Source organism: Nomascus leucogenys, chromosome 15 (genome assembly GCF_006542625.1).
Source record: "Nomascus leucogenys isolate Asia chromosome 15, Asia_NLE_v1, whole genome shotgun sequence".
NCBI lineage: Eukaryota > Metazoa > Chordata > Mammalia > Primates > Hylobatidae > Nomascus > Nomascus leucogenys.
Genome location: NC_044395.1, coordinates 20868661 through 20882229, shown reverse-complemented (window position 1 = coordinate 20882229; position 13569 = coordinate 20868661).

The window sequence follows — 13569 nt, the reverse complement described above, 5'->3', positions numbered from 1 at the left end:
TAACACATGATCCCCAGATCTTTGTGGCTTATGACAGCAAACTCTGTGCCCACAGAGGTCAGCCCCAGCTCTGATCTTATGTCCTCGCCCTGAGACCCAGGCCACTGCAGCCTCCATTGGGAACATCACCAGTTACCACAGCAGAGAAAGATACACATGTGGCTCTGTGTAGTGACTCATGCCTATAATCCCAGTACTTTGAGAAGCTGAGGTAGGTGTGGATCATTTAAGGTCAGGAGTTCGAGACAAGCCTGTCCAACATGGTGAAACCCCATCTCTACTAAAAATACAAGAATTAGCCAGGTGTGGTGGCAGGCGCCTATAGTTCTAGCTACTCTGGAGGCTGAGGTAGGAGAATCACTTGAACCCAGGAGGTAGGGGTTGCAGTGAGCCTAGATCACACCACTGCACTCCAGCGTGGATGACAGAGCAAGTGAGACTCTGTCTCAAAAAAAAAAAAAAAAAAAGAATGCCAGGCATGGTGACTCATGCCTGTAATTCCAGCACTTTGGGAGGCTGAGGTGGGCAGATCATGAGGTCAGGAGTTTGAGACCAGCCTGGCCAATATGGTGAGACCAGCCTGGCCAAAATGGTGAAACCCGTCTCTACTAAAAACACAGAAATTAGCAGGTCGTGGTGGCACGCACCTGTAATCCCAGCTACTAGGGAGGCTGAGGCAGAAGTATTGCTTGAACCCGGGAGGTGGAGGTTGCAGTGAGCCCAGATTGCACCACTGCACTCTAGCCTGGGAGACAAAGGGAGCCTCCATCTCAGGAAAAAAAAAAAAAAGAAGATACACACGTCCTTTCTGCTCACAAGTCAGTGTCCTACTGTCCTTATCATGCAACCCACCGAACCACCACAAGGCCAGGAAGTACAATCCTCACAAGTGCCCAGAAAGGGGGAGAACTGGAATATTCGAGGCACAGTGCTCACAGTTACCACACAGTTTCCAATCACCAAGCTCGACTGATTCCCTCAGTGCACTGAGCTGCCATTTCCTCATTGGAAAGGTAGGAATAGTAACTCTACCTTGCAGGGTCGTTGTGGTGAATAAATGAGACAATATACAAAAATCTCAAGCCTAGGAACACTGAATCGTAGACATTAGTATGTTCACGTGTGAAGTTCAGGAATACTCTGGGGCTGTTCAGTTCGACCGTTTTTCAGTGCAATGACAAATCAAGACACGGGATTTAGAAGAGTCCTCTGAAACAAGAGGACAGGTTTGGGAAGTGAGTGCATGAAACCACCTTCAGGGAACCCAGAGAGGAAGGAAAATTTCCAGGAGGACAATCAGTGGCAACAGCCAATGTGCAAATGTGATTATGTCAGCATACATGCAGACTGCTGAGTGCTTCTGCAGGACTCTTCATTTAAGACTAATTAAATGCTTGGAACCAGGAAGATTGAGAGGGGCCTCTCCAGGAAGCTATTCCAGGCCAGCGAGACACTTCAGGGTCTATTTACAGAGGTGGAATGCTCCAGAGGAGGAGGTAGAAGAGGGTAGCTCTACTGAGAGCACAGAGGAGGAACAGGAGGCCAGAAGGGCTGAAAATCACTCAGGATATGGCGGGGTCCTCCCACCCCAACCTTGGCCTCCGAGGGTCTGAGGTTTCGTGTGATGTAAGAAAACAAAACTAGGGTTTGTGCTGGTGACTGCAAAATGGGCACTGCCTGTGGAATGGCATGGGTTCGTTTTCCTTTGCCACGGTGAAGAATTACCATAAATTTAGCGGCTTAAAACAACACGAGTTTATTCTCTTACAGATCAGGAGGTCAACAGTCCAAAGTCAGTTTCACTGGGTTAAACCAATTCTGCCAGCCGAGTTGGTTCCTTCTGGAGGTTCTCAGGGGAGAATCTGTGCCCTTGCCTTTTTCAGTTTCTAGGGGACACTGGCATTCTTCTGTTCTTGTCCCCTTCCTCTGTCTTCAAGGCTCAAATCCAGTTTCTGCTTCTGTTATGCACAGCCTTCTCTTCCGTCATCAAATCTCCTTCTGCCTTCCTCTAATAAGGACACTAAATCATTACATTTAGGACTGACCCTGGCAACCCAGTATAACTTCTCATCTTAAGATCCCTAATTTAATCACATCTGAAATTTTCCCTTTTGCCATCTAAGGTAAGAGTTATAGGTCCCAGAGATTAGGACCTGGGTATCTTTGGGGCCATTATTCAGGATACCACACAAAGCTTTTGAGATGGTTTGAATAACAAAAGGGCAACAATTGTCTTAGGCCATCTTGCATTGCTCTAAAGGAATACTCGAGGCTGGATAACTTATAAATCAAAGTTTGTTTGGCTCATGGTTCTGCAGACTATACCAGAAGCATAGTGCCAGCACCTACTTCTGATGAGGGCTTCAGGAAACTTCCACTGATGGTGGAAGATGAAGGGGAGCAGGCTTCACATGGTGATAGAAGAGGAAAGAGAAAGAGGGCAAGGCGGCTAGGCTCTGCAACGACCAGCTCTTGTATGAACAATTTGAGCAAGAACTCACTCATCACCATGCGGAGGGCACCAAGCCATTCAAGAGGGATCCACCCCCATGACACAAACTCCTCCCACTAGGCCTCACCTCCAACCTTGGGGATCACATTTCAAAACATGAGATTTGGAGGGGACAAACATCCAGACTATATCAACCATGAACCCTACTGCATCCATAGATCTTTCACTTGGCCCTGGGGTAGGGGGCACCCTGCAGGCCTAGCTGCAGATGGAACCTCTGGGGTGACCCCCAGCAAGCCTGTCTACACGTCTCCCTTCAGCCATGTCGCCAGTGCCCAATAGACAGTGATACAGAGCAGTAATCATGTCATGATTACTGTCGTGTTATCAACCAATGATTACATGAGTTGATTCCAAGAGATATGTCATGGAATCAACCAATCTATTAACAATCATGATTTCAGCATCTGTGTCCTGTGGCTGGCAATTCAGACCTGGGGCCCTGCAGATTCTCTGAGTAGGAGATTCAGTCAACAAATATTTATTGAGGTCCTACTGTGTGTCAGGCACTATTCCAGTCACTTGGGATAGATACATCAGTGAACAAAGCACACAGAGATCCCTGCCTTCATGGCGCTAAAGTTCCATCATTAGAGACAGACAGCAAAGAATCAATTGAAGTCAAAAGAAGTTAATTGTGTAGAATGTTAGGTGCTAATGGGGCTATGGAAAAATAGAAAAAGTAGGGCAGGGGAAGAGGGATCAGGCATGAGAGGGTGGGATGGGGCAGATGAGGGTATTACATGGAGTAGTCACGGGAGGCCTCACTGAGCAGGGGAGATTTATGTAGACTTGAAGGAGAGGGTATTCGCCAAGTGGGCATGCAGAGGGGGAGAGCTCCAGGCAGAGGGGAGAGCTGGGGCAGAGGCTGTAAGGCAGAGCACACCTGGTCTGTGCAAGCAACAGAAGGAAAGCCGTGAGGTTGGAGTGGGCAGACTGATGGAGAAAGTCACAGCAGGCCGGGTGTGGTGGCTCATGCCTGTAATCCCAGCACTTTGGGAGGCCAAGCCAGGTGGATCACTTGAGGTCAGGAGTTCGAGACCATCCTGGCCAACATGGTGAAACCCTGTCTCTATTACAAATACAAAAATTAGCCAGGCATGGTGGCAGGCACCTGTAATCCCAGCTACTAGGGAGGCTGAGGTGGGAGAATTGCTTGAACCCAGGAGGTGGAGGCTGCAGTGAGCCAAGATCACACCACTGCACTCCAGCCTGGGCGATACTCCTGGATGACTCTTTTGAGGGGAAAGAAAGAAAGTCACATCAGGGGAGGACAAAGAGGTAACAGGGGCCAGATGAGCTATGAGAGCCTCTATGCAGCTAACCAGGCCAAACCTGAAAAGAGAAAAGAAGACAAAGCAAAGGAGGGCTGCAAGCACTCTGGTATGAGACTCTCAAAAATCCTCCGAACTGGGAGCTAGTTCCTGTGTTGGGAGTTGCGTGACCTTGCTCGAGTCACCTATCACTGCAGAGATTCACTTTCCTCACTTACAAATTGTGCAGCTTGCACCAGATTCATTCACTCATACACCCATTCCACAGGCTCCCACTAGCACCTCCGAGGCCCCAAGCACATGGAACAGCACTGCAGACACCAAGATGAGTCTCTGCCCTCCCTGTCCAGAGTGCTTCCAGCTCCAACACTTGGTGCTGAAAGAATTGAGGGGTTTGTGCCCAGAGAAGAGAAGGTGTTTTGGTGTAAGGACTTTCACATCAAAAAGAAATTAGTCCCAAAGGATAGGACTGGATGGGTGGAAGTTTTAGGGAAACAGTTTTGGGGGTCAGTGTAGGAAAGAGTTCTCCAAAAATGAAATGGGCTATCCTGAGAGGTCTCATCACTGGAGGTCTGCAAAGGCTGAAAGATCATTTGCTGGGATGTCATCGAGGTTTGTGTGCTGGGAAGAGGCTGGACTAGGTGGTTTTTAAGGCCTGAGGGAGTTTTCTCTGCTACTCTCTCTCTGGAGGACTTGGACACCAAGGCAGGATTGTGTCCTTTGGGATGTGTTGAGGGTCTTGCTTTCCGCTGGGGATGGGCTGCCCTTCCACAAATGCTGAGGTGAATGAGACAATGAGAGACAGGACTAGCTGGATTTCTTAGGCTGACTGAGAGTCCCTAAGCCTAGCTGGGAAGGTGACCTTTTAACACGGGGCTTGCAACTTAGCTCACACCCGACCAATCAGGTAGTAAAGAGAGCTCACTAAAATGCTAATTAGGGAAAAACAGGAGGTAAAGAAATAGCCAATCATCTATTGCCTGACAGCAAAGCTGGGGGGGGGGACAACAATCGGGATATAAACCCAGGCATTTGAGCAGGCAACAGCTACCCTCTTTGGGTATGGGAGCTCTGTTTTCACTCTATTAAATCTTGCAACTGCACTCTCTTCTGGTCCGTGTTTGTTACGGCTCGAGCTGATTTTTCTTTTCCATCCACCGTCTCAGACCTGCTGCTGACTTCCATTCCTCCGGATCCAGCAGGGTGTCTGCTGTGCTCCTGATCCAGCGAGGTGCCCCTTGCTGCTCCCTATCGGGGTAAAGGCTTGCCATCGTTCCTGCATGGCTAAGTGCCCAGGTTCGTCCTAATCAAGCTGAACACTAGTCACTGGGTTCCACGGTTCTCTTCTGTGACCCACGGCTTCTAATAGAGCTGTAACACTCACCGCATGGCCCAAGGTTCCATTCCTTGGAATCTGTAAGGCCAAGAACCCCAGGTCAGAGAACACAAGGCTTGCCACCATCTTGGAAGCAGCCTGCCGCCACTTTGGAAGCGCCTGCCGCCATCTTGGGAGCTCTGGGAGCAAGGACCCCCTGTAACAGTAGTGGCCCCAGGGCAGGAGGGCAACGTGACCTCCTCAGTGGGTCTTGCCTCTCCACAGGGTAGTGTGGGCAGAATTCTCATAAGGTGAGGTGTCCCCTCAGAGGAACAGGGATGTGGCACCTCACTGCCTCCACCCTTTCTCCCACACCTGCCCTCTCCTCATTGTCTCATCTCTCTGTCTACTCATTCCGGGCTACAGGCTCCATGTCCCAGAGCATTTCCTTTCTCTAGGTAATGGCAGCTTGGGGGCCCAAATGTTCCCCATGGCCAGTGAGTTCCATTGTGTTTCACTGCTCGAGACAGCAGCAGACCAGAGTCCAGGCAGCAGTGGGACAAGGACTGTCTGCTGAGCACATTCCCAGAAATAGAGGAGGCAGCCAAGGATTCCAGCTCCAGGGCTGGTGGCATCCTTCCCCCTCAGTTGACTAGCCTCTGAGGGAGCAGGGAGAGCCCCAGGGCACAGGTGCATTTTGCCAGATCCCCCTATTTATCTGCTAACGCCACTCATTCATTCAACAAATATTTATTGAGCATCTACTATGTGACAGACACTCTTCCAGGTTCTGAGATTGGAACCAACAAAATAGATAAAAATCTCTGCCTTGTAGAGCTTACATTCTAGTGGTGGCAGGGGCAGAGAGAGATAATAAACCAGAAAAATACGCAATACATATATGTGGTACGTTAGATGTTGACAAGTGCTATGGAGAAGGACTCTAGAGAGTATTAGGGGGTATCATTTCATCTATAAAATATGGTGGTGGATGGAGAAGGTCTCACTGAGAAGTTGACCTTTGAGGAAGATGATGGTCACTTGGGTCACACTTGAGCTATTGCTTTCCAATCCTCTCTCCAGGATCTGCCCTTGCGCCTTGGAGACAGGCTGCTCAGAATAATCCCTCTTATGTTATATCGCTGTATTTAACTCTTTTAGATTGTTCATGACCTATTCATTTATTTATTAATCCTCTCAATCTCTTCTATTTGTAAATAAAAGGGACATATGGTTTGTTAGGGGTTATATAATTTGATAGTTTGCTGAGTATATGCTACATACGCTGAGTACTTTATCTACAACAACTCATTTAATCGTCACAGCAACCTATGAGGATAAATATGGCCATGCCCCATTTATTTATTTATTCATTCATTCATTAATTCACTCATTCATTCATTTATTTGAGGCAGGGTCTTTCTCTGTCACCCAGGCTAGAGTGCAGTGGTGCTAACATAGCTCACTGCAGCTTCAAATTCTTGGGCTCAAGTGATTCTCCTGCTTCAGCCTCTTGTGTAGCTGGAATTACAGGTACATGCCACCATGCCTGGCTAATTTTTTTCTTCATAGAGGTGAGGTCTTGCCATGTTGACCAGGCTGGTCTTGAACTCCTGGGCTCAAGCAATCCTCCTGCCTCAGTCTCCCAAAGTGCTGGGATTACAGGCGTGAGCTACTGTGCCCGGCCTGTGCCCAATTTAGACTTGAGAAAACTGAGGTTGGAGCTGGGTGCAGGGGTTCATGCTTGTAATCCCAGCACTTTGCAAAACTGAGGCGGGCAGATCACTTGAGGCCAGGAGTTCGAGACCATGCCTGGTCAACATGGTGAAACCCCTTCTCTACTAAAAATACAAAATTAGCCTGGCATGGTGGCATGTGCCTGTTATCCCAGCTACTCAAGAGGCTGAGACAGGAAAATTGCTTGAACCCAGGAGGTCGAGGTTGCAGTGAGCCAAGATGGCTTCACGGCACTCCAGCCTGAGCTATAGTGTGAGACTCCATCAAAAAAAAAAAAAAAAAAAAAAAAGAAAGCAAGAAAGAAAGAAAGAGAGAGAGAGAAAGAGAAAGAGAGAAAGAAAGAAAAAGAAAGAAAGAGAAAGGAAGAAAGGAAGAAAGAAAGAGAAAGAAAGAAAGAAAGAAAGAAAGAAAGAAAGAAAGAAAGAAAGAAAGAAAGAAAGAAAGAAAGAAAGAACAAACTGATGTTCAGTTTGGACACTTTAGTTATTGCTGTAGACTGCGTGATTGTGTCCCCCCCCAGCATTCACATGTTAAAACCTAACCCCCAATGTAATGGTATTAGGAGGTGAGGCCTTTGGGAGGTGATTAGTGTCCTTATAAAGAGATTCCAGAGAGCTGGTAGCACCGTGAATTATGGTTTTTATGATTTCTGTGTAGGGGGAAGAGAGAGTGGATATCAGAATATCTGGGAGAAGGGGCATGCATAATTTGAACCAGGTGATGTTGATATTGCCTTACCCATTCCAGATTAATAATTACTGAACTATAATATTCCCAAAAAGTCTGGTGAATTCTATAGATAGGTGAATTTGGTAGGCAGGGCAATTGTTTCTTTATTCCCATTAGATAGGTGATGAAATTGAGTATGCAATTAAGACAGTTTAGTTGGTTTGCCCAAGATCACACAGTTCACAATGGAACCAGGACTGGGGCCAGGCTCTATTCCATCTTCCCGCTGCTTCTTGTTAAAAACTCACTTCTTTTTTTTTTTGAAATAAAACACTCATTTTTAAAAATAAAATTTAAAGCATAACAGCGTGGAGAGTGAAAAATGTCTTTCTCCCCACCCTGTCTGCCAGACGTACTTTCTACCCTGAAAGGCAGCAACCGTTACATTGTATTTTCCTCCTGTTTACATTTTTCCTCAGTAGAAAAGGCAGAAGACAGGATCAGATCTTCAGGAGTGCTGTCTTAGCTTGGCTGAGGGTTCTATACCAGGTTTGGCCATACATAGCTGAGTGACCTTGGGCAAGTCAGTAAATATCTCAGAGTTGTAGTTCCTCGTGTATAAAGTAAGGGTAATGTCACTGATATGGTTTGCATATTTGTCCTCCAGAAATCTCATGCTGAAATGTGATCCACAGTGTTAGAAGTGGGGCCTAGCGGGAGGTGTTTGGCTCATGGGGCAGATCTATCATGAATGGCTTGGGCCATGCTCATAGTAATGAGTGAGTTCTTGCTCTATTAGTTCACGAAATACCTGATTTATTTATTTATTTATTTTTATTTATTTATTTTTTTCAGATGGTGTCTCACTCTGTCGCCCAGGCTGGAGTGCAGGGGTGCGATCTCAGCTCACTGCAAGTTCTGCCTCTGAGGCTCACGCCATTCTCCTGCCTCAGTCTCCCCAGTAGCTGGGACTACAGGCACCTGCCAATATGCCTGGCTCATTTTTTTTTTTTTTTTTTCAGTAGAGACAGGTTTCACCATGTTAGCCAGGATGGTCTCGATCTCCTGACCTCGTGATCCGCCCACCTTGGCCTCCCAGAGTGCTGGGATTACAGGCGTGAGCCACCGTGCCTGGCCAAGACCTGATTATTCTTAAAAGCCTGGCATTTCCTCCTCTCTTTCTTGCTCCCTCTCTAGCCATGTGACATGCCTGCTCCCCGCTCTGCTTCCACCATGGGTAGAAGCTTCCTGAAGTCCCTTACCAAAAGCAGATGCTGGCACCATGCTTCTTATACAGCTTGCAAAGCCACGAGCCAAATAAACCTCTTTTCTTTATAAATTTACCAGCCTCAGGTATTTCTTTACAGCAACACAAATGGACTAACACAGTCACCTGCTTCAGAGTGTTAGAATGAGTTCATTTAAGAGAGAACATTCCTGAAAGCATGTTGTAAACCATGCATGGCCATACAAAGATTGGTCAATGTGATTATTCTCTGCTTCTGGTTTTTTTTTATTTCCTCTGGAAGAGCTCATGGATGACCATTATGTTTCCACTCCTTCTCAGACTCTGAAAAGGATGGATTGGAGATGGGACTCATTTCCACAGGATGAAAGGATATGATTCAAAATTGTACCAAGTGCAATTAAAGTTAGATATTAGAAGAAACTTTGTTTTAGAATCCCCAAGGGACTTTTGAAGTCTCTTTGAAAATTTCTGAGAAAATACTGGTAATACATTAAGCCTCTGTTTTTCCCAGAAACAAGAAGATGGATAAAATAGCCTCTTTGGTCCCTTCTTTTCTAGAAGTTCTTTAGAATTCAAGTAAGAGGGAAATTTAAACCCAACCACCTTCTGCCCCAGATCCGGTTCCAGGGTGGCCGGATGGGCAAATGGCTACTCGCCATGAATAGGATGACCTCTCTGGTCCTTTCCTCCTTTAAGTTTATTAACGCTCTTGAGTTAGAGAGAAATCTAAGCCAAATGACCTTCTGCCCCCAGGTCTAGCTCTGGGGTGACCAATAGGCTGATTACCCATCACTGTCCCCATTAAAGCCTAGCTTTTCCTACCAGTTTGCTAATTTTAGATACAATTTCCAGGGTGACCTACCCTGAAGAGCACTCTAGAGTCATCTGAGTTGTTTGGGGAACAGAAAAAAGCTTCCACCCACAACTAGTTGAAAAAGCTAGAATTTAATGGAAATTGGGGGAAATGAGGAGGGGGAAAGTTTCATTTTCTAGGAAGGAGAGATACTCAAGATGCTAGAACATTTCCATCTTGAACACCTGTAAGAACTGGAGTGAAACCATCCTTCTGTGCCAGAAAGGAGGGGAAAGGGAAGAAAGAAGGAAGGATCCTGCCTGCTTTGCCATTTCTCACACCCATCATTCCCTGATGGCTTGTATGAAGGATTACCTCCTCCCTTATGAGCATAAGTCCCCGAATCTCCAGAGTTTAGCACCAGGAAGATCTCCAGGCAGACAGAGCAGGAACCAAGGAGCACCATGCAGTTCTCTGGGTCTCACCTTACTCTGGTGCTTCTCTCTCTCATACAGGTGTTGCTGCCACCACAGTGGCCTAACCAGGAACAAAGACCCCTTCCTTCTCTTCCACTCAATGTGGAGCATGAAGGTTGGAAATTTCAGTATGAATACATTAATGGAAGAGACAGGGGCAGTAAGCAAAAGGGGTGTGTGAAGATTGAACTATGAACATGTAACACCCAGGGGTTTCAGTTATTTTAGACCTGTGCAATTTTCCTGAAATAGCTTTACAGAGTCCCAAAAGTACAGCGCCACTTCAGAGGCCCACTTGGGTTTTTTAATTCCTTCTTCTTCTTCTTTTTTTTTTTTTTTGGAGACAGGGTTTCACTCTGTCACCCAGGCTGGAGTGCAGTGGCGTGATCTCAGCTCACTGCAACCTTGGCCTCCAGGGTTCAAGCAATTCTTATGCCTCAGCCTACTGAGTACCTGGGATTATAGGTGAGCACCACCACACCTCTCTAATTTTTGTATTTTTAGTAAAGACAGGGTTTCACCATGTTGCCCAGGCTTGTCTCAAACTCCTGACCTCAAATGATCCACCCGCCTTGGCCTCGAAAGTGCTGGGATTACAGGTGTGAGCCACCGCGCCCAGCCAGGTTTCATAATTCCTATTCCTTACCTGTATCCATGTAGAAGATGGCAATACACACACCCAACCAATAGGAACAACCTTCTGTTCATCTGACCTTTTGAGGTAAAAATCGAGAATAAGAAGCTTCACTGTGCCACTACTTTAAAATTTCCAACCTGTCCGGTTGGAGATCTAGAAGAGACCTCTTACCCTCTTCTAGATGATGGGGACAGGAGACAAAAAATAACCACACCTTTCAGATGAAGCCAAACCCCATGCCCTCAGACCCAACATAATAATAATACACTCCCAACACTCTAGCATCATTTCCCTACCATGAGGAGAGCTGCAGACAGCTCACTGCAGCCTCAAACTCCCTGGGCTCAGGTGATCCTCCCAACTCAGCCTCCTGTGTAGCTGGGACTATAGGCATGTGCCACCATGCTGGGCTAATTTTTCTAGTTTTTGTAGAGGTCACACCATGTTACCCAGGTTGGTCTCAATTCCCGGGCCCAAGTGACCCACCCACCTTGGCCTCCCAAAGTGCTGGGATTACAGGTGTGAGCCACTGTGCCTGGCCACTTTATCTCAATTTTTTCATCTGCGGTATGGGAGTAATAACAATATCTTCTTCATAGGAAATAAAGATTAAATAAGATAAAGAGCTGGGCACATAGTATATGCTCGATGAATGGGGCTACTATTGGTGGAGTGGTGCAGAACAGGGCCATTCCCAGGACCCAGGGCCTTGGTGGAGGAAAGCTCTGAGTCATACATGATAGGACAGCAGGGCAAAGTAGACCAGGAAGGAAGGTGCTCTTCTATGTCTGTTGAAGACACTGCTGTGCCTCTCTCCTTCCTATCATGCCCACTGCTGCCTCTTCGGGCAGGCGAACTAGGAAACTTGAGTCAGGCATTTTGCCATCCTGCTGGCTTCCACCCCCTCCATGAGTAGACAGCCCCTGAATTTTCCAGCCTCCATATCAGGTTGGGTCAAGTCTCTGGAACTGGTTAGCAGGAAAGGTGCTCCTTATCTGACCTCTAGCACAGAGAGAGGTAGGCTCTGCAGGGGCACTGTATGAGCAAGTGCCAACCATGGGTGCCCAACCAAAGGGGCGATAAGGGAAGAGGAAGGTAAATCTTCCCTTTAGCACTGTGATAACAAACCTTAAGCCTCCCCCAGCCCTTTTCTAGCAGGTGGGTCCCTAGTGTGGCCAGATGTTACTAAGGGTCGCAGAGTTTTGGTACATTTATAGGTTTTAAAAGGTCAGGCTCTTTGGTGGTAAAAGTTTTACAGACTAGTAAAATTTTACTGCAGAAGATGGGAAACACAGCTGAAATAGAAAAGGCTGGAGCCAAGAGTCTGGAAGATCTCAGTTCCGTCTGAAATTAGCTGTGGGAATTAAGGCATGTCATGGAGGTTCTCTGGGCTCTATGTTTTAACCTGGAAAATGGGAGCAAGAAAAGCAATAAGGGGTAGGACAAGGGGCAACGGCATCCAGCAATAGGTCGGAAGTTGAGGCCCATGTGTGATCACATCCTTCTTTCTGCAGTACTAGAGCCACTGGACACAAGGGGAAGGAAGGCTCAGGCCTGTGGGTCCTGCAGTCTCGGAGCTTTTCATTACCCAGACTGGATCGCTGCCATCTGTTCCTTCGGAGGAGACTGGCCGTCTGCAGGCAGAGCTCAGGAATCAAATTAGCCCGCCCTCTGCTTTTCCCTCATCCCCACCGGCCAAGGTGAGTTCATTAAGGCCTCGCACTAATTCTTATCTTATTTAAAAGGGGCAAAAGTGACTCCACAGTTTCATCTGAGGCAATTTACACCCCGCCACTGGCCACACGGCTCCAGTTTCCCCTGTCTCTTGTGCCATCAAATCCATTAATAGGACATTTCTTCAGGGGAAACTTGATTGCCGCTCCATCAGAAAGGCACACAGGCAATACATCTCCATCCGAGGCCATGGCCTGCCCGGCTCCCTCTAATCCTGTTACCCAAGGAGCTAATTCTCTAATGCACGCACTGTGCAGAGGACATCCTCTTTCCTTCCTAATACAATTGGATAGTTCCAGAGGATTCCAGGAGCTCAGTGCAGACATGAAGGCTTGGGGCCGATGGGACAGGATTTCCCGGATTTCTCAGGACCTCTGGAGGGGTTGTAACATATGCTCATAGCTGGCACACCACTCCCCCTTGCCGAGAGCCTGCTTTCTAGAGTACTACAGTGGGGAGGGGTGAGCCACACCCAGACCACCCTGACTTCACAGTTCAGCCACCTCCTGCTTCTGCTCCATCCTTCCTCCGCCTCCTCCTCTTTCTTTTCTCCTTTCATTTTCCTCTCTTTTTTCTCCCTTTCTTCTTTGCCTTTTCCACCAATCTTCCTTTTCCTCCTCAGTTTCTTTCCTAACTTTCCTCCTGTCTGGTCTTCTTTTTCTTCTTGTTCCTCTTATTTTTTACTTCTCCCCTCTTCTCCTTCTCCAGATCCCCACAACTGTGAAAATATTGTTTGACCTTTCATTTTTTTGTGCTCCATTCCCTCCCGCTTTGGTGCTGTCCTTCCAGAACAAGTTCAATTTCTAATGCTTCTTCCCAGCTGTCTCCAAATGGTTCAGCTCTGTGGGAGGAATGCGCTCCAGGCCACACCAGCCTAGGTGTGGAGCAAGAGGTAGGGAGGGCCTCGTGGATATACACAAACACCCCAAATACAAAATGGAGCATTGTGGTAGTGGTTAGGGTGTGTCAGGGGAGCAATTAAGTTCTGTTTGCTCTTCAGTGAGGAAATGATTATAATAGCAAGCCCAAATGGGTTTGTTACTGCTAAAGGCCAAACCCTAGCTTATGGCTGTATGAAGGGACCCCATCAACAAATGGCATAATGCTCTATGCAGATTTCATAATGCACATAAACAGGAGGAGAAAGTCGTCTAGAAATTTTCAGATTTCTAA